We start from the raw sequence: 21,252 nt of genomic DNA on the forward strand, positions 1-21,252 counted from the left end.
GAAAGAAAAGTATATGAAAGCTAGATTGGATTAGATACCACAAAGGTAAGGTAGAAGCAAAGGGAAACGAACAAGCTGTCAAACCTGGTCTCAGAGAAAAGTAGTATGAATAAAACTAGAGCAATCTCAAGCGTGACTTTGGGACACCATGGTTCTTGAATGCTGCAATCACAGTGAACAGAGGACCGCACTGGGAAATCGATGCTGCAGATGCAAATCAGAAGCCTATTGAGTGACAGTTCATTCAGGGATGTTTATCCAACTACAGGAGAACTTTGGCCAGAGGATAGGGATAGGTAAAATGTAGATTACAAACCCGAGGAAACGCAACACAGAAATGACCCAAACACGAGCTGGTTTAGTGTGGGATCCCAAACCTAGCAAGAAAGCTCTGTTCTTGATAGACAAACTAGGGAGATATAGTTCAATCAGAAACCAAATTTAGAGAACTGATTCAGGTCCAGGAAATAAAATACTTGGTGGGTGCTGGGCATATGTCTGCTTGCTAGGAAAAAAAAAAAATATATATATATATATACACACACACACACACACACACATTTCATACATATATTTTTTTCAAACATAAATATATATTTTTATATATAAAACTGTTATATATGTAACATGTTATATATATAGTTAGTAACTAACATATATAGTTAGTAACAGATATAACTATATAGTTATATATTTTATATATATATATGTGTGTGTGTGTGTGTGTGTTAGTGCAAAATGGAACCCAGAAATACAGGCTGGCTTCCAGATCCAACATCCGTCATAAATGATGGACTTCATGACTTGATTGTGAGTATGTAGCTATTGAAATATATCCTAACTCACCAGAGACTGTTTTGAGAACTAGAATTGAGTGATGAGTAAACATTTGTGAATGATCAATGTGGAGAAAGAAAAACGTGGAAGCTGAAAATAGAGGCAGAGGATAAATGGCGGAGGAACTATGAACACATGAACAGCTGAAAGAGTCAAGTGAAGGAAAGATTTCAGTGAGGAGCACCAAGAAGACAAGATCGGTTCCATAAGGTCTTAAGTTTAGTTGATGGAAAAAGTAGACAGCAATATATGGTCAAAAGGAGGAACTGGTTTTGTAGCAAAATGTAATGAGTTAAATAATAGCTAAGGTGAATGGCTTTGATTCAAATATAGCACTGTAACTATAATGACAGATCACAGCAAAAGATGAAGCTGTGTGGAATGCATGAAATTACCAAAAGAGGGAACGTATCAGAAAAATATGTTTTGGGGAAAAACTTACAGAGTAACATCATTTAGAGTGTGAAAAAAGTAAGAAGTGCAAACATGGTGATAGACAAACTATGTTCAAAAAGGTAGAAAGGCAAAGCGGTGCATACAGTGTAAAAGGGGGATTTTACTCATGATTGAGTGGTCAAAACTGACGTAGTAAATGAGGACAAAACAGAAAAATTATTTTCATGTCATATTTAGAGGACAATTATTAACATGCGAAACGTGGTTTTTCTAGACTAATAGACATAATGTCAGATTTTAAAAGGTTATCAAATGAGTTTAAGATTTACAAAAGTATCGGCAGTGAGTGCGTGATTCTCTCATTGTGAGTTTGGGTATAACAGTAACAAAGGAAGACACATAAACCATATGAAGAATGTTAATCTGATAAACAACACTGGAACACGTTAGTGTACAGGAAAGGAGACAAAGTAGGTGAAAATGGAAGACTAAATGGAAGTGATATATTTAGAAGAAGGTAGGCTGGCTGAGATGGAACTAAGAGCACTTAAATAAGAGTTTGCCTTAAAGAGGACAGACACATATCTACCAGAGCAGAGGACAAAGAAGAGGATGAGTGTAGATGAGCTGAATAAGCATTTTGAGGTGAGAAGAAGAAAACTTAAGCAGGTTTTTAAAACTGTCTTATTTAAGTAAGAGACAAAAAGATATTTCTCCTAAGAATTGAGAACTAAAGTTTGGGGGACCGAGGTTAAATATTTGTTTTTTGGAGAAGCTACTTCGGGAAATTTGATAGCAAATCAATAAATGATATGTGAAACTATAGAATAGCACTTATACATTTATTGTATTTGCCATTTTTATGCAGTTATATTCAGTATATCACCCTTTACATAAACTTTTTGTTTTAAATTGTTTTATAATTCAACTGAAATAATATATGCACACATGGTTTTTAAAAAATTCTAATAGCAAGAGAATTTTAATAAAGAGTATGAGGCCCAGTTAACACCAACTCCCAGTTCCAATCTTAAAAGGCAAATATTATTAAATAATTATGAAATGCTCAACCTATTTTATTACTACATTCTGTTAACATATGTGGATTTATAACACTATATTTTCTCCTACCCCTTTTCTCCTAATTTTATTATATCCAACTTCATAGTTCACTTGCTGCTCAACTCAGAAAATTCAAAAATCAAACTTCAGCTTCTCTTTTTATTCCTTAAGAGGTAAAAATGGTTCCAAACTCCAACTTTAGAAGAAGTCTGTTGCTCCCTCCGCTTTACCTCTCTTCCTTCACTTTTCACTTCAGTGTATGTGTAACTTTGTCTGTGATGTGTCCATTGTTGATTCTACCAGGAAAAACATTTGTTTATGAAGTTAAAATATATAAATATAAATATATAATATATATAAATATATAAAAATATATAAATGCTGTTCGATATAAATCCAAGTATGACACTTAAATTAAGAGCATCTCGATGTAAACTCTTCAATGCAATAATCATAATTCTTTCAACGTCACTTCTCCTATGCCATGCAAAAAAATTTCTTTTATGTATAGGTCAAGTAAAATTGTGTGTGATAATGACATTCAATGAGTTGCTTAAGTTAAGTCACATTTCGATTTGCTTTTTATTTTTATCATGTCATTTTGAGAGCCATCGTTTGTTTATCCTGCAGTTTACAGTTACCTATTTGCTTATTTAATAATAATTATGTTTATTATTTACTTTTTAATTTTCCTAGGATTTCACTTACTTGAATTTTAAACATATACTCCTCTGTTTACGTCCTATCACCCCAGCTTGTCCCAGAATCTACTGTCCTGCTCCAAACTGAACTGCTTGGGGACCTTACATCCCCTGTAAGATGTTTGGGGCCTACCTTCAACACTCTCCTGAGTCAACTGATTTTTCTCATTTTGCTCCAGCACAATTTCAAGTAGCTTTCTAGGAAAAGATAAATTGGAGACAAATTTTTTACGTCTTTGAATATCTGAAAATATCTATACTCTCCTTTTCATTAATAAATTGAATCACGTAGACTTTTTGGCGGGTCTTTTCATTCCATGATTTGGAAAGCACTACCATTGCATGCATTTTTTTGTTCCATTTAAGGAAGTTCTATTAACATTTTTAGCAAAAATAATGGAGATTCAAAAACACACCTGCAATAAGAGATAGTCATAGGTAGTTCCTAATAGAATATAAGTACCTCAAATGAAGAGCCTGATTTATTTATATTTTTTAGCCATAATATACCAGTTGGTTGCTTCTGTTTTGGTCTTTCCTGAATACAGTTCCACTTCCTCTTGATGACTGGGTAGTGCCATGTTTTTTTGGTTTGCATTTTGTTTTTTGTTTTTGATCTTGTTTTCGGCAACTGGCATAGTCTTCACAGCCCTAAGACACTGGTTACACATCCATTAAGAAGCACAAGTCCACTTCCTTACATAATGTGAATTTTGGTTATTATAGCACATGCATACAAAAAGGAATATGAAAAAATTCTATTCTGTGTCAAACTAATATACAATCTATTTCTAGTATGTCTGATTTGACTTGGGGCACATTTTAAAACTGTAGTATAAGACTATGAATTATCAGACTTTAATTAGACTCCAATTAATGAGTTTTTAAAAGGATTTACCCAAATATACCACGTTATAAGTTGTATGTATATGAACTTTATTTAGTGTACACACTACGTTATGCAATTTGTATATTTGCACCACATATTAGGAAAGAAAGAAGAAATAAACAATGTTTCTTCTTTGTAATAGTTTATTTGGTTCCCTTGTGATTTTTTTTCCATGACACATTTCTAGGCCAAAATAAACATGCATAAGAGCTGCCATTACTAGCTGTTGACCTAAGTATCGCTAATGGTATTGCTGTTACAAGTTAGGAAAATTTTTGAATGGAATGCAAAAGGAAGAATGTTTCCTACCAATCACAAGATAAATTATGGTTGTAGCAATCTCCATATGAAGTGGGCCATGAGACTGGAGACATTTGACAAGACACTAAAGGGAAGGCACTGAGAGCAAAGGTTCAGGGATTTGTTTAAAAGTAATTTATTTTTGGCTTCATGCCATCTTTGAAAATCTTTCCCCAGGCAATAAACATTAGAAATTTTATTATCAATGACATAGTCTCTGGCTTCTCTGGGAATCAGATAACTTGTCTCATTGTAGCCTAAGGCTACCTCGACGGTTTCCTTCAGGAAAAGTGGTCCTGGTTTGCAATAAAAGTCACAAGGTTAATCTGGTACTTGGAGTTACTTTTCCCTATAGATAGTAATTCTTACACTAAATTACACTTTTGTCATTATCTATCTCCCTCATTAATATTATTTGCATTAAAACCTTTCAAATTATTGCATAGTCAGCCCCATGTACTCTGAGAGATTCTGGCATTTATGTTGTGGTCATTCTCTGCTATAAATTCTTTGGTAATTCAATCAACGTAAGCTTCATTTTTTATTTCATTAGCATCTCTTGGTGAAGAGATGTATGAGAGGTTAGTCAAACAGCCAGAGCTGTCTTATATGTACCCAATACTATTTCATGAATGAGGAAGTTCCATTTTATTTTACTGACAGTTTTATGACAAGTGCTATCATTTCAGTGACATCTCTACTTTAAAAATACCCTTCTCACTCAAGCATTACAAAAACCAAAAAAAACCCACAATAACAAAAAAGGTACGAATACATTATTTTACCCAAAGAAAAGTCTTTCTGATGTACAAATCTGTAATTATGAAAACTGATATAACTACACAACATAAATAATACAACTGTATACCCAAAATTATTTTTGTATGTTTTATTTTCCACATTGTTTTATTATGTTTTAGGAAAATAATAAGAAAGAGAGTGCACAGTAATTCAGATGAGAAATGATAATTTTTTCCCAGAAAGAAAAGAAAGTAGGAGGAGATTTAAAAAAATCTAACACTCATATAATGTTGACCCTTGTCTAATGGAATCTTTACATGTGTTATATCTTTTGAACATCTGTCAGTCAGGGTAAGATCAGAAAATTTAAAGTGATTCTAGTTGGTTCTGGTAGAGACAAACTTAATACAGGCAATCAAAGACCACCTAACAATTAAAGGAGTTGGGCACCTGAAGGCCAGGAGGCTGCTTTCAGGAAATCAGGATTTTCAATAATTAACAGGAGCTGCCTCTGACGACCCCAAGGGTCTGCAGCACCAAAATGGATAAGAAGAAAATGAGAAGTCGAAAGCACTTCTCACCAATGATCTAAGCTACCTGATCAGAACTGTCCTCATTCAATGCCTTTCATTGTTAGTATTTAAGTGTAAAGAGGTTTTAGGAAACTGTAATTTCAGGGTTCTCCCTGTTATGCAAAACTAAAAGCAAAAGTGAGTGGCAATGATGCTGAGTTGATAGGAGACAACCCTGCATATAGCCATCAAGATGAGCAGAGATGGAGGCTTGGCAGTCATGCGCAAAGTCATTTTAAACACGAGAGACTGTGATTCATAAAGCTTCAATGACTTCGGGAGGTAAATTATACCAATTATAATATAGGTATATTAGATACAAAAATATGTACATATAAACATGTATGGTAAATATATGTGTGTGCATGTATTATTGAGAGAGTGTGTGCACTTGTAAGAGGTTTTTTGCAATATAATATACATATTTTATATCAGTTAGCCATTACACAATCTTCCTATTACAGATGAAATAAGTGACATCCAGAATAGGGAATCTATGTCTGAATACACTGCCAATAAATGCAAAACTGAGATTTGAACTCAGTTCTATCTGACTTCAGAGTGTATGCTTTTGACCAGTGCTATCTGCAGACGGATTAATTTCAAGGGGCATGCAAGATGATTCATTGGATTGAAGGAAACAGATATTATTATTGCAATCCCAATCAGTTTTACCTTAAATTATTAGGAAAATGCATTATTTATATTTAATATTCAGGTTGCCATGAGGGCTCACAGTTCTTCCACATAATACTTTTATGTTACTCAAAACACCCGGTGGAAGAGAGAAAGTTCTGAACTCTATGGAGTTGATATAGGTATGCCCACTTTCTTCTGGTTTTTTTTTTTTTTTTTTGTATGTGTGTGAATATATCTGGTGCAAGTTACATATAACATGATTTCAATAAAGATAAGATTTTTTATTTTATTTTATTTTGAGACTGGGTCTCACTCTGTCACCAAGGCTGGAATACAGGGCACTGTCTCAGCTCACTGCAGGCTCAACCTTCTGGGCTCAAGCAATCCTCCCACCTTGGCTTCCCAAGTAGCTGGGATCACAGGTGTACACCACCACATCCAGCTAATTTTCCTATTTTTTTTTTTTTTTGTAGAGGCAGGGTTTTGCCATATTGCCCAGACTGGTCTCAAACTCCTGAGCTCAAGTGATCTGCCTGCCTCAGCCTCCCGAAGTGCTGGGGTTATAGTCACAAGCTACTGTACACAGACAAAAAATAAGATTTTTGAATGCTTGAACCTTTGTAATACTTTGAAATCAAAAGCGCTATCCTTAAAAACATACAGTGCAATTGCTGAAGTCCACTGGGTAATTCAGAGTAAAATAATTTGGAGTATTTGAATTTAAGAATGAGTCTCATGGACACCCAGCGCTGGGTAAGATGGAGTAAGCTCCTTACACTTAAAAATGCTGGGTGGGATAGAAAAAGCAACTGCCAGAAGACTTTGAAAAGGAATCAGAATCAAATCAACTGGAGAGTGGAGTCAAAACTTGAATAAGCAACCTCATAGAGTGACATCCCAGAATTTTGTAACTGATTTTTTTTTTCCTTTTCTGCTTTGTGTCCTGACATTGTTTTGAAGATGAGTCCTGTCTATGTCCATACCACCCTGAATGCACCCAGTCTCGTTGGAAAATGAGTCCTCAGCTAGATTGCATGGACAGCAACACTCCAAGAGGAACCTTGTCTTTCCAGACAAAGGCCCAGGAATAGGGGCCACTGTGGGCAAAAGAATATAAGAGAAGTCTTCTTCCCCTCCCCTCTCTCTTTTTTGCTTTCTTGGTTATGACCCGAAGGCGGTTCCAGTTATGAAGCTGTAGCAACCAGGGCAAATAAAACTCAATCTATCTGGCTAGAGGAATGGAAAATGGAAATGCTGCAAGTAGAAGACTACATAAGAAATTCTGAAGAGGTGGAGTGGGAAAGGCAATCTCCTCTGTCGGTGCGTTAATTAGCAAAAGGGCCAGATTTACCCTTGGGCTGTGCCTGATGGTTCCCCCCAAAACATAGTAAAAATCATAAAAAACTTCATAATTATTAATGCTCTATACTTAGAATTTCTTCTTGTTCAAAAATATTCTATTAGGGATGATAGTAAGAAGAGTTAGAAAAGAAAACATATAAAATAAAAGTCTTCTAAACAAAGATTTAAATAAGTTTTTATTTATAGATTTTTCATTCGTGTATTCATTCAATCTACATTGATTTCATGTAGAAAATAAATGTGGACTGCCTACAGTTTTTCAAGCACTGGAATATAGCAGAGAAGAAAATGAAAAGGAAGAGGGGCAAGAGGAAGGAGAAGGAGTTAATGATGAAGAAAAAAAGAAAATGGATCAAAATATTTATTATATGGAATATCATATTCCAGTGAAGAAGAGAGATAATCAAAATATAAATAAGTAAATTATATATAATATAAAGTATTGATAAGTACTAAAGAGAAAAGTATGGACCAGAAAAAACTATATATAAACATCTAGGCTGGGACTGAAATTTTAGTGTAGCCAGGAAAGACTTCATTGATTAAGTGATTTTCATGAAATACTTAAAGATGTGTGGGAATAAGTATGCCAGTAATTTTTAGAATATCCCAGGCAAAGGGAAAACAAATAGAAAGTCCCAGAGTTGTTTGAAATATGCCTGGTGTGATGGAGAAACAACAGAAGAGCATAGGCACGAAGCAGCAGGAACGAAGGGGACGAAGTCAGAGAGAGCGCAGGATGCCAGGTCATGTAAGAAGAGCATTTAGAGTCATCAGTCCTGGAAGGTACTGAGAACTAACATGTCATAAAACTAAGGTTTCAATAGGACCACTCTGGCAATTGTGTAGAGAATGGACCAGTTGGGTGCAACAGCAGAAATGGGGAGATCAGGTGAGCGGCTCCTTGGAATATCCCAGGTGAGAGTGATGGGGATAGCAGTGTGGCCATCACGAAGGAGACAGATTCTGAAAGTACTTTGAATCGAACCAAAGTCTTCCCCAACGGCTGATTTGGAGTGTGAGATAAAGAGAAATATCGAAGATGACTTTGAGTTTCTTGGCTGGAATACCTAGAAAGCTGCAGATAAGGAATAGGAACTTTGGTGTGGGAGGATATTAGGAGCACAGTTTTGGGGAAGATACTCCTGAGAAAACTATCAGATATATAAATGGATGTATCAGGTACACATGAGAGTGTAAAATTCAAGGAGAGATCTAGACTACAGGCACTTGCAAACACAAACTCACACATTTGAGAGTTGCTGACCAATTTCCGGGGTGTGAAAACTCCCACACGGCCCATTGCCAGTTACTAGTGTGACTTCACTGAACACAAGTGAGAAGAGAGAACACCGGTGGAGCTGGTACAAGGTGGCTGCAGCACATCGCTGGTGGCTGTTGGTATACACATGTGAGCAGCTATTAATCATAAAAATAAGTTCGAGGACTAGCTTCAGAGAACTAAAATAGTAAGAGGTCAGAGCTAGGATGAAAACCAGCAGAAGAGACTGAGAACAGTGGTCAGGATGGGAAGATAGAAATATAAGGACAGTGAGCTGTCCTGAAAACCAAGTGAAGAAAGCATTTCGGGGCAATTTTGTGATTAACCTTGTACGTTGCCGATGATCGATCAGATTGGATGACAGGTCGGAAAGGCCATGGACTTAGCAACCTTAGGTCATTGGTTGGCTGATAAGAAGATTAGTGGAATGACTAATATGCACGCCTGAGTGAAGTGGTTTCAAGAGAAATCAGAGGCTGGGCATAGTGGCTCACACCTGTAATCCCGGCACTTTGGGAGGCAGAGGTGAGCAGCATACTCAAGGTCAGGAGCTCAAGACCAGTCTGGGAAACATGGCAAGACCCTCTCTCTACTAAAAATACAAAAAATAGCCCAGTGTGGTGCACCTGTGGTCCCAGCTACTTGGGAGGGTGAGGTAGGAGGATCAGCTGAGCCCAGGGGACAGAGGTTGCAGGGGCTGAGATGGCACCACTGCACACTTCAACCTGGGTGACAGAGCGAGACCCTGTCTCTGTCAAAAAATTTCAAACAAGAAAGAAAGAAATCAGAAAGAGAATTTGGAGACAAAGTCTAGACAACAGGTAGATGCTGAAGAGAGAATGGGAATTGAGAGGATATTGAATATATTTGCTAAAAACAAAACAAAATGAATGAGAAAGAAAAAGAAAGAAACAATGAAGACAAAAGAAAAAGCAAGAAAAAGACTTTCCAATTAGATTGACGGAACAGATCACAGATACCAAATACAACAAATTGATACTAGTCAAATCTAGGAAAAAGACTTGTTGGTAATTAAGTTTGAAAAACAAGCCCGATATTTAGCAAATGAAGCCTTCAGAGAACTTTAAAAAGTATTTATATAGTCACTTCTTTGAAAACTGTGATAAACATTGAAACAAAATGTATTAATAAACTGAAATGAGGTATAAACTTTCCCAATTTTGTATCACAAATCATTGAAACAAAAATTCACTTTACTTAATTATATTGTTCCCACCAAAATATTATTACTAATAAGATGTAATATTTACCAGAAAACAAAAAAGTTTTATCTTATTTAAAGTAAATAAACTATTTTATTTTTAAAGTGATGATTATTTTATATTTATTCATCATTCAAAATACTATGGTTTCTGCATACTATATTAGTGAATGTGTAAAATAAATTGATAAAAATTAATGAATGACGGATCAATGATAGATGGATAAATTGATTGACAGAATAATTTCCTGAGTGATTGATTTTTAGATAGTGTTCAGAATTATGTTGCTTATAAAAGTAAACTTTTGTGAGAACAGTGCTCTTAACTATTATAATATACTGCCTCTATATACACACTATTTCTCCTATTAGAAAGACTATAAAATTGAATACGGGAAAAGGAAAAGAGCCAATGGAATATCAGTTAAGTACATGAAAGCAAAACAGAACAAAATACAATTGAAATCATTCTATTGTATAGTCTTCAACAGAGAAGACCTGTTTCCAAACAATAGAGTTTTATCTCTATTCAGATCTTCCTTCAACAGGTACATACTTGGTTATACTTTTCAGCTGCTGCAAAAGATGGATTTTTGACTTTTATGTGTCCTAAAATGATAGAAATAAAAGTGATTGTGAAACCACAGCTTCCTCATCGTTGCCCATACATAATCTTTCCTGCTTTGCTGTTTTCTCTGCCTATGTGGGATGATTACAGTTACAGACTGAAGGAATATGTCTATTTCTGAAGAGTTCACTCATCAATTTTCTATTTTATATTTCTACATTTTTGTAACATCAAGAATAGTTATGGAATTATTCATTTCTTTTTATCTTACATGATAACATGAGAGCGATGGCAGATTTGTTTTTGTTTTCCTTTAAGAGTGATACATAGATGAGGCAAAACTGTACAGCAACAACCCATACACAAAATGAATGAAGAAAAATGGACAAAGAAGTGGATGTGAGTAAATAGGTAATGTTTTCTTCAAGGGGAAATTAGAAGAAGGGAGAAAGAGAAAAAGGGTAACGCATAATATATCGCTTCGAAGAGAACGAAAACATTAAAAACACTTCTTTCTTACCATATAACATATTATCATAGGGTATATTACCATAAAGTTTGTTCACATTTATTTATTACCATAAGAAATAAAATTTAAATAATAAATTTACTCATTCAATAATTCAACCAGTATTTACCAAGCATCACTGCAGGCCAGATCATTTTTCTGACACTGAGTATCCAATGGTGGACAGAAGAGTCACGATCCCTACCCACATAGAACTTTTAATTTGATGCTGGGAATAGATATTAAACACATAAATCTAAATTTTCGTATGTGTCATAAAGGAAAATAGGCTAGAGCAAAGAATAACAAAGAGTAAAAGAATTTAGGTTCTAGGATACTATGTTTAAGATGCTATTTAAACTGAGACTTCGTGGCAGGAAAATGGGGACGAAACTGGCTCATGAGCATAGTTGAATAAATAAGTAAAGAACTAAACAAAAGGTATTGTGGCTGGAACTCAATGAATAGGAGAGTTAGAGGAGACAATACTGAAAAAAAGGCAGAGATTGAATTATGCAGCACTTGGAAGGTGAAGTCATTGACCTTTGGTGCTTATTACAGTTGAAACAGCACTCTAATTGCTTCTGTAATTAACTAGTTTTATCTTCTCAAGCACTCTCTGAGAAATAAAGTTTCACTATGAACATTCCCATTTTAAAGATGAGCAGACTAAGGGTTGTGCTGAAGTTCACACAGATAATACCTGGAAACAGCCAGAATTCTATGCTGCCAATCTTTGTTTTCTCATACTTAAATACTGTATTTTGCTGAATCTTAAAGAGTTCCAGCTTGCATTCTAGAAGTAATCAAAGGTGACTACAGGGTTCTGGGTGGTGAAGTAATGGGTGCTTTTGCTTTTCAAAATATATCTGGTTATTATGGAGCAAGTGGATTGAAGTCGGGCAAGAATGAATTGGGAAACCAATAAACCAGACAGGACATAATGGAAGCTCAAGATAAAGGGTGAGCATTACAAATAGAAACAGAAGATTTGGGAAATATTTTGCAGGTAGAACTAACCCAAGTTGCTAGTGAATTAGATGAGAAATGTGTCAAGGACAATTCCCTGAAGTCTTGCTGGCACACTTAGTTGGATAATGTGCCCTTTACTAGATGGAAACACTAGACTAATTGCAAGTTCAGTTTATGACATGTCACTTGAGAAATAACCGTGGCATTTCTATGTACTATTCAAATAAGCCATTGTATAACTATGTGTTAGATATGACTTCTAAATTTCTTTTCAAAGAATTAATATGTCAGTATGTTCAATTCTCTGCCTTCTACTTTTAAACTTAACTTCCTCCTAAAGCAACCTTTTTTGATTACCTCCTCCACCCTGACTCATTCCAATTACCTACTCCACCCTGATTCATTCCGATCACCTGCTCCACCTTAGCTCATTTTGGATCACCTGCTGCACTGTGACTCATCCCAACTACCCGCCAGCAGCTCTGCCCCGACTCCCACCACAGCACTCACCCCGCCATTCTCTTTAAATTAGCTGATCAGAATTAGGTTAGCCTGTGCTGTCTAACCCTAGCCAACAGGGGAAGGACACAGCATCAGGGCCCACATGTGTCAGGGATAAGAACCCCTTCCCCTCCCTTGTCTAAGTGTGCGCTCCCCATTGCTCCACCTGTAAGGGCGCACCCTTCTATAGAAATAACTTGCCTTGCTGAGAATTAAAAAGAAAATTTTATATTCAAGTGCTATTCCTTTTGCAGCATCAACACTTTTTATATAACATATGCACCTTAGAACATATACCAGGACTAAAAATGTAACTTTAGGTGTCAGAAAATATCGATGGCATTGAAAGCAATGAGAATGAATTTGATGACCTGGAGGGAAGGTGTAGAAAGAGAAGAAAAAAGAAAGTGGGAAGTCAAGGCTTTACTAACACCTCCATTTAGAAAATGGTAAAGGAGATACTTTTGGCCACAGAATGTTCCGGTTTTCCTTTTCTCTCTGAACACTTTTCCTACTTATTCCTTGGCTTTTAATCTAGTAATGTGATACACTCATGTTCTTCCTGTGCTTATAAATCAGTCATGAAGAACAATGGTCATGGTTGATCAATGTTCCTTAGAAGTTAAATGAAACATTTAAGTAACTAGTGAATAATACCCTGCGAGACTGCCTTAAGAGTCCATTCCTCCTTGACCTTGGTTTAGCACTCTACAGCAGAGGTTGTTGTCACAAGAAAAATGTCACACCAAAAGATTGTTAAATCAAGGGAAGATCTCTTGTTGGCTGTTTGTATACACTTTGTTGTGGAAATGCTAAGTCCTTTAGTCTTTAATCTTAGTCTGCCAGCCTGACAGCTTTGAAATTGCTGCAGAAAAGCTTCCCTGAAAGAGATAAATCAGTATATCATCTGCATAAAAAAGACAATGTGTCCTCATGGTAAATAAGAGAGCCAAATGAAGTGAGATACTGGGGAAAAGCTCTCATAGGAGGCTCCATAAGAAGAAGAGGGAATTTAAGAAGTTTAAGAAAACCAAAGCCATATAAACCATACAGTAATATAAAATTTCATCATGGAATTTATACATACACATGCACACACACACAAATCTAATTATGAGCTTCAAACATTTCCTGAAAGTCTCAGGACATCCTGAGTCTGTAATTATAGTTAAGGAATAAACAAAAATAAAGATCCCAGGCATCTAGTGAAAAGGTCAACATAATAAAAATAATAAGCTTCTTCAGATAAGAACTCTCTGTAGGACCAAATTCAATTTGGCATTTAAGTAATAATTTGATACATCTGATCCCCATGTCTAAATGGATCCGATGTGAGGAATACAATATGACACATAAATTGGAACTACCATACCATGATACGCAGTAACATCTTTGTGTAAAAAGAGGGTGGCTTTGAAAAATAGCAGAAACTTAATTAATTTCCTGAAGTCAAGGAGGCTCCTGCTTTATTGAAAGCCTAACTAACCATTACAATCTTGCTCGACTGAAAAACTGTTTGGTAATGGGAATGTTTTTCAAGGCTACAGGGTCTCTTATGAGCTAATCCATAAGCCCTACTGGAAGCAGAGCCTGATAGTGGTATTGTACGGCTGCTCTCATGCCCTTGTGGTGATGAAAAGCAGAAGAAATTTCAATATATGCTATAGGACCTGAAATAGGTCAGAATAAATGGATCATTCAATGTCAGAAAAAAACATGACAATGGTTGGAGGTGCCAACTAACTGCAAATGTTCTCAGTTTTCTTCAACAACAAATTCCAGTGGTTGAACTTCGGCTCAGTGCACTGTTAACCATCTGAGAGATGAATTAACACTGAAACAACTATTTTCATCTTCATCTTTTTTCACTTCATTTTTCAAGAAACATGATAAGACTTTTTTTTTTTTTTTTTTTTTTTTTGAGATGAAGTCTTGCCCTGTCACCCAGCCTGGAGTGCAACGGCGCAATCTCAGCTTACTGCAACCTCCACCTCCTGAGTTCAAAGGATTCTCCTGCTTCAGCCTCCGGAATAGTTGGGATTACAGGTGCCCACCACCATGCCCAGCTAATTTTTGTATTTTTAGTTGAGACAGGGTTTCATCATGTTGGCCAGACTGGTCTTGAACTCTTGACCTCGTGATCCGCCCGCTTGGACTCCCAAAGTGCTGGGATTATAGGTGTGAGCCACCACACCAGCCATGATAAGCCTTTTATAAAAACCAAAGACTCATTTGGAGAATATCACAATATAGCAATAGTTGCTGAATAAAACTACAAAACAAGAACAAGAATGCTATAGGGAAAAAGGTGGGGACAACAAAGTAAAATAAGCTTCATTTTATTTTATGTATTTATGTAGATATGTAGTTATTTATTTAGACACAGTGTCTTGCTGTGTCACCCAGGCTGGAGTATGGTGGCACCATCATAGTTCCTTATAGCCTCGACCTCCTGGGCTCAAGTGTGTGTTCCACCATGCCCAGCTAGCTTTTTTCATTCTTTATAGAGATGAGGTCTCGCTATGTTCCCTAGGCTGGTCTTGAACTCCGGGACTCAAGTGATCCTCTGACCTTGGCCTTCCAAAATGCTGGGGTCAGAGGCGTGAGCCACTGCACCGGGTCAAACATAAGCTTTAAAATGATGTTTTCAATTGTGTACTGCACTTGAATTACTCTTAATACTACCGACCAATGCTACTATTGACAATGCTAATATTTAGACAACTGATTAACATTGTCAGGGAGAAAAACTGAATTTGAGGAAAACAGCCAAAGTATCTTTTAGAAAGCTGATTGGATATGATATTGGTGTTGGCATAAATTTTCTAGGTAACTTGAGATTTCAGAAAACAGCGGTTAGAAGTTTCCAACTAATGATGAAATACACGATGTTAATTTATTTTATCTCCCTTTCCATACCCATTTTGTTTTCCCTACATTATCATACAGGTAATTTGAGTTTCTCAACATTGCATCATCACAGAGCATCCACACTTCACACCCTACTGTCTCATTTTAACCCTCCCACCTACCAACGTAAAGCTCTTTCTGTATCTCATTCCCTCCACACCTACCCTTTTCCTAATATTAATGCATAGTTGCAAGTTAGTACGTTGAAGACACATTTTAATATTAAAAGTTTGGACTCAATTCCCAGTTCTGTTATGTAGAAGAAAGAAACTGAGAACATTATAAAACCTCTCTATATGTATTTTCTGTTCTGTTGAGTAAAACTAACAACAATATCTGAGAGTTTAAGTAAAGATAAAATGAGAATGTGGATGTAGAAAATTGTTTTCCATATATGAATGTCACTATTAGCCATGAGCTACCACATTCAGGTATCCATGCCCATTAGAAATGAATCTAAATTTAAACTTTCAGGCACAGAATCTAGTTAACACATAGAATTCTTGTGACATTCCAGAACCTATGTGCAGAATTTGTTTTCGTTTTGGTTTTTGGTGTTGATAAAGATCCACTAAACCTCCAGCGTGAATGTTGGAAAGGATATGAGATTGTGAACATCGTGTATTTTCTCTGCCAAGAACATTTTGAACATCTTAGCTATGTTTGGTTAATTTTTAGACTTATGAGTTGACCCCCTCAAGGAAAAACCCAGAAAACATCTCAAGAACTTCAATTTAACAGTGAAAAATTTAGGAAGTAGACTCATCAAGAATTTATTTTGTTCTCAAGGGCAGTAGTGGTGAGGGCATGCAATCATGAGGCCAGCAGTGATGACAGTTCCCTGGGACAGACCTAGCTTCAAGCGAGCAGTGGCGGTCATGGTGTCTACTGACATTGCTCCATGGGGTGGTGGCAGCGTCAGTAATGCTTCATCAGGTGAACTCTGCAGGAAAGGTGTTGGCATCATTCCTGGAAACATAGCCTGAAGCTTGGTTTTTCCATGCCAAAAAATTTGTGTGAGTTACCCAATATTCTTTTAATAGACACCATTTCTGCTTAATCAGCCAGATTCAGTTTTGGCTCCTGGCAACAAAGAACCCTGACTAATGCATCCATTCATTGCCAGTTTGCAACCATTGAAGTGATATTCAGAGTAGGTGCACAAGCTGCAGAGAATAAATCCACAACCAGACTCTGAGTAAAGGTGAAACTAAAAGAGAAGCACCCACTAACTCATTTTAATTGGACAAAATGTCCCACAGAAGAAAGGCTAAGTGTGTGGCTCTCTCTCCAAGGCCTGATCAGCTTAGCTGCCCACAATTAAGTAGAAACACACACACATACACACACACACACGAGAGAGAGAGAGAGACAGAGAGAGAGGCATAGGGGTAGGAAAGTCCATAGGTATAATTGAAATATGGATCTGCCCATTGTCATATGGGGCTATCTTGAAATGAAATCAATAAGCAGACTTAGTTTTTAAAGTGTTTTACTATCTAAACTACAATTTTCCGGGACTAAAAGAGACTATTTGAGACATAAAATGACCCTGATCCCTCAGTAGGTGACAAGCAGGAGGCAGGATGAGAAGGTTGCTCAGCCCCCGAGAAGGCCATATCCTCCAAGTTCAGATGTGGCCAAGCAGAAGGGTGGAAGAGGAAGAGCATTAAAAACAGTGGATGTGGAAGCACCTTCAAAGACCAAACAGAGCTTAATCAGCGAACATTCCCCACCCTTGGAGTAGTAGAACCACCAGGCAGCTCCAACTCACTGACATTCCAGATTGCTCTGGCTAATGTCTGCTGTTTGCCCAGTATTTCTCCTCTCAGGATAAGATCATCTTGTACCTATTCCACTATTGTGTATCTGGGGTTTGAAGGAGAGGAGAGGACAGGACAGCAGATTTCTTTTTAGTTCACAAGTCTCAGGTCCCAGGGGATGCTCCTGTGAACTTGGGCATAATCAAAAGCTCTAGGACACTGAACTGGATTCAGTGGGTGTTTAAGACATTTAGGCTTTCCCGCTGGAAAAGAGGTTAGTGTGTTCTGCATGTAAGAAGTCTAGTGAACTGACCATTTTGCAACCTGAAGGGTGGATAGTGATAGTCTATGTTGCATTGGTGTCGATCACAGATATTTCTAACTGTCCAACATGCATGATATAATTGTGCTCTCTGGGCCTTAGGAATAATGAATGGTAAGTTTATTTCTTTGCTCACTGTAAAGTAAGTGTCACTTATGATAAGAAAGCTAAAGAGACAGCGCGCAATTTATTACTCTCTCTTTCCTCCCCTGCCACAGGGACAATATTCCTGGTAGTGGCTGTTCCACCAGCACAGGACCCAGGGTGGCAATGAGGAGGAAGAGAAATCCCAATGACTCTTGCTAGACACACAGCAAGCGCAAGAATAAAACCTCTGTTGCCTTACGCTGCTGAAAGGGGAGGGCATTGTTTTTACCATAGCATGTTTGAGACCAACCTGCTTGGCAGAGATATCATGAAGCTCAGTCTCTAATCCTGTTGCTGCAGGCCATAGGTATGCTGGAGAGGGGGATAAGGTAAGAGACAGACAGATTGATATCTTGCAAAGAAATGATCTATGCTGTCTTAAATCTAAGATTTCTTAATGCTAAGTGTAAGCGCTACAAAGCAACAGAATATAACCTTGCAAATACAAGGTTTCCACGTGTCTGGAAGTAAAATAACTTTCATTAGAATTAATGTTTTGATTCCAATTGCCACGCATAAATAATGAAAAAAGGAAAACCTACACAGCAAACAGTTAACTGTACTACTGTCTATGCACGTGTACACAAAACCTACACTCACACGAGGAAAAGCAATGAATATTGGTTAACTGGCAGAAGACCCCTCTGGATTAGGAATATGTGGGCAAATAATATTAAAACTTTACCAGACTATAATCTGATTTCTAAAGTTAGTTTTATCAATCTATCAAAATAAAGTTGATAAACTGAAACCCTTCCCAGAAGAAATGAGAAGCTTCATCCCAGGTTCACAGGTGGGAGTGACTTATAAGTCTCTAATCTACCCACTCACCTAAACCACAGATCCTTTGCTGTCACTAAATCACACTCCTTTTATTTGCTTTCTCTTAAAAGTAAATATTCACAATCTGTTCTGATTAACATTATTATTTCTTAGCAATGTTTATCTTTTTAATGGTAATACAAAAGCAAGTTTATATCTAGTATTTTCAGAATTAATATCGGCCAGGAGCAATGGCTCACATCTGTAATCCCAGCACTTTGGGAGGTCTAGGAAGGTGGATCACTTGAGGTCAGGAGTTCAAGACCAGCCTGGCCAACATGGCGAAACCCCAGCTTTACGAAAAATACAAAAATTAGCTGGGCGTGGTAGTATGCACCTGTAACCCCAGCTACTTGGGAGGCAGGAGAATCACTTGAAACCGGAAGGCAGAGGTTGCAGTGAGCCGAGATCCTGCCCCTGCACTCTAGCCTGGGTGACAGAGCCAGACTCTGTCTCAAAAACAAACAAACAAACAAAGGTTAACATAGAGTTTTATTTCTCCTGGAAGGTTAATAAGGTTAAGGATCTAACTTTATTTTTCTAAAGAGATAGTTTGCTTAACTAACATATCAAAGAAGTAAATAAGCATACCAAAGAAAGGAAATCAAAAAACACTTACATGAATTAAAAACAAAAGCAAAAATACAAAAATGATTATAGAATTAGGGAATAAAGGAGCTATTTTGATTGAGGAAATACCCTGAACAAATAAACAGAGAATAAAAGTAAATGCTCATATTTCTAAATGAGAAAAACTCCTGGCAAAATCGTATTTATCATTCTTCTACTTGTGACATCTCCATTGTCTTGCTTTAAGAAGAAATCACTGAGGAAGTATCAAGTTTGTGAATCGCACTGTACTCCTTTAAACTCTTGTTTTTCTCATCTTCCTAACTCTCTCATTTAAATTTGATTTTAAAAACTTAAATTGCAGAAAGACATCTACCCATAAACATTAGGTTTATTTTCTAGGTTAGCTATGGTATCAAATTATTAAGGCCTAAGCTCATGAGGAAGGTACTTATTTATGTTCTTATTCTTAGAGAGATCAACTTTAGTATAAATAGTACAGATTTCCTCCATTAGTCCTAGAGAAAATGTAGTTCCACAGCGAGAGAAGTGTTATTAAGCAAAATAAATAAATAAATAAAAAGGGAGATATGTGTTGAAATGAAGTGTCTCTTGCAGAACCAGCATAAGAAGAGTCCGTACATTCATCTGATAATCATGTTGTAGCAGGCCAGGAGTCTGAGTTTTGTAGTCCAAGTCGGATATAGGACTTTCATAGCTGTCGTTGCTACATCTACCTTGGAAAAGTTACAAATCAGTTCTTGGATGAGTTTCACAAGATTAAGGGGCATTCCCAGTCTGTCCTGGGAGGTCCTTTTTGAAGGCACAAGACTTTGCTCTCACACGGTTGCTTTTTGAGATCTTAAAGTCCCTGCATGTTCAAACTACCATTTGAATACCTGACAAGTAAAATATGAATTCACTAAATGACAAGTTAGCATAGGTAATGCCAAAAAAATATTGGTATTGGAATGGTGTAAATGAAAGGAAAATGACAGATAGCATGTTACATTTGGAGAAATATAATTTTAAGGGTACTCACTGGGAAAAGGGCTAAGAACCAATGTCAGCTTTAAAGAGACTAGACCTTCCTGCAGACCAGGGGTTCTCACGAGAGTGATTTTGACACTCCTCCACCCCTATCCCTTGAGACACTTTGGCAATGTCTGAAGCTATTTTTGGTTGTCACAACTGGGTGGAGGTCAGAGATGCTGTTAAACATCTTACAATGCACAGAAGAGCCCCATTAAACCAAGCATGATCCTATGATCCAGCAAAAAGTGTCAAAAACTCAAGGTTGAACAACTCTTCTGTGAACAGTTCCAGAATTACAGAACTGCACATATTCATCACCTTCCCAAATCCAGAAAGAAAACAAACAAACAAAAAACTATATTTAATATATCTTTGGAAATGTTTCTTTAAATAAAAAAGAGAGCTAAGTTTTTCTTATGAACGTTTATATCACATCACATCACAACACCTTGAAGGAGTATAAGTGCTTTGATTAGCCAGATCTCACTTAAAAAAAATTCATTTTGCTGATTATCAGCTTTCTACTTTGGATGCACTAAACTCTTAGTACCAGTTTTCTCATTCGAGAAAATGGACGTTTCAAAGCTTCATTTCGGCAATGCTATAATGAGTAAATGACAATATTCAGAAGGACCATTCAAAGCAAATAATACCAAACAGTATTATTATTGTTATCATTATCACTATTTTGTATGGGATAATACAGGCTACTAAAATCCTATGCAATTAAAATGGAAAAACTCTAAAGAATACTGATATTGTTCTAGTGGAAGATCTCAGTATGAAAGAATAGACACAAAATACATTATTCTCAAGCCTCAAAATTTCCAGCTGACATGGTTCCTTTTGGAAAATGGGACACTAAGTGATAGGGTTTGGCTCTGTGTCCCCACCCAATCTCACCTTGAATTGTACTCTCATAATTCCCACATGTTGTGGGAGAGACCCAGTGAAAGATAATTGAATCATGGGGGCAGTTTCCCCCATTCTGTTCTTGTGGTAGTGAACAAATCTCATGAGATCTGTTGGTTTTATAAGAGGCTTCTGCTTTTGCTTCTTCCTCATTCTCTCTTGCCACCGCCATGTAAGAAGTTCCTTTCCCCTCCTGCCATGACGGTTAGGGCTCTCCAA

General features: G+C 36.8%; 1 long non-coding RNA gene across 3 annotated transcripts in view; it reads right to left on the reverse strand.

The window, feature by feature from the left end:
- Nucleotides 1–2,193: 2,193 nt before the first annotated feature.
- LOC105485348 (uncharacterized) overlaps nt 2,194–21,252 on the reverse strand; it is a 272,528-nt gene continuing 253,469 nt past the window's right edge. The window contains exons 4-6 of one of the 3 annotated variants that reach the window (XR_011615103.1): nt 17,945–18,006; nt 3,130–3,194; nt 2,194–2,591 (exon numbers count right to left, since the gene is read on the reverse strand). This is a non-coding gene — a long non-coding RNA (uncharacterized lncRNA). The remainder of the gene's footprint in view (nt 2,592–3,129; nt 3,195–17,944; nt 18,007–21,252) is intronic. The other 2 variants (XR_989527.2, XR_011615104.1) reach the window with 2 other exon arrangements.

The sequence above is a fragment of the Macaca nemestrina genome, chromosome 16 (genome assembly GCF_043159975.1).
Source record: "Macaca nemestrina isolate mMacNem1 chromosome 16, mMacNem.hap1, whole genome shotgun sequence".
Lineage (NCBI taxonomy): Eukaryota > Metazoa > Chordata > Mammalia > Primates > Cercopithecidae > Macaca > Macaca nemestrina.